General features: G+C 41.7%; 1 pseudogene; it reads left to right on the top strand.

Moving 5' to 3' along the window:
* The first annotated feature begins 793 nt into the window (after positions 1 to 793).
* The window catches only part of LOC102820472, a 30,203-nt pseudogene continuing 29,852 nt past the window's right edge, over positions 794 to 1,144 (top strand).

Raw genomic sequence — 1,144 nt, forward strand, 5'->3', positions numbered from 1 at the left:
CTGGTATTCTGTGCTATTGCTGATGGCGACCTTCACTGCACCTCCACCCTAGCCTCCATCAAGCCCTGCCTCTCCCTAAAATGATCTCTAAATTCAGGTGGGACAGATCTTCGAAGCAGCGAGATCTTCGAAGCAGCCGAGGTCTAACCACTACACAACCAGGCCTTGCTCCTTCAAGATGGCGGATCGGGTAGACATTTAGTGAGGAGCTTGGTCAACAACAACAACACAGAACACCGAGCCAAGAGGACTCACGAGATGGTGTTGGAACTCTGGAACTAATATAAAGATCGTCCCCATTCTGACTTCTGTGATGGTACCAGTCTGGAACAGGGTGTCATGTGCTTCTCTGCTCATCACCCAAGAAGTCTTCGAAGTTTATACATATATAAACATAAATATACAGGTTTGCTATGATTCCAGATCGACTTAATGACAATAGGTTTGGTGGATTGGGATCTTTTTTGTAGTTAGTGTGTGTAGAGTTGGCCTGTGCTGACATCTTTCCAGAAATATCTATTATTTAATATCTTGACTGATGCTTCCATGATCATAGATTCGATTCTGGACCTAAGTAATAATGAACCCTGACAACTTCAATCTTTTCTCCATTTATCATGATTTAATGATCCAGATGTGAGGATTTGTGTGTGTGTGTGTGTGTGTGTGTTTACGTTAAGCTGAACCGACTTGATGACACAAAACTACAACTACAATATATAAACAACAGCATACCTGTTACATTTTTGTTTATTGATTATGGTTAAACTTGAATTGTAGATTTGTCAGCTACATGGAACCAGGAAACCAATCACATATTTCAGTATTCATCCTTTTGGGACTCTCAGAAGAGGAAGAGTTACAGCCACTCCTCTTTGGATTGTTCCTGTCCATGTACCTGGTCACTGTAGCTGGGAACCTGCTCATCATCTTGGCCATCATCACAGACTCCCACCTCCACACACCCATGTACTTCTTCCTCTCCAACCTCTCGTTTGCAGACATTTGTTTCACCTCCACCACTGTCCCAAAGATGCTGCTGAACATTCAGATGCAGAATAAAGTTATTACTTACGAAGAGTGCATCACTCAGATATATTTTTTCATTCTTTTTGTAGTATTAGACAATTTCCTCTTGACATTA

The sequence above is a fragment of the Chrysochloris asiatica genome, unplaced genomic scaffold (assembly GCF_000296735.1).
Source record: "Chrysochloris asiatica unplaced genomic scaffold, ChrAsi1.0 scaffold00268, whole genome shotgun sequence".
NCBI classification, from domain to species: domain Eukaryota; kingdom Metazoa; phylum Chordata; class Mammalia; order Afrosoricida; family Chrysochloridae; genus Chrysochloris; species Chrysochloris asiatica.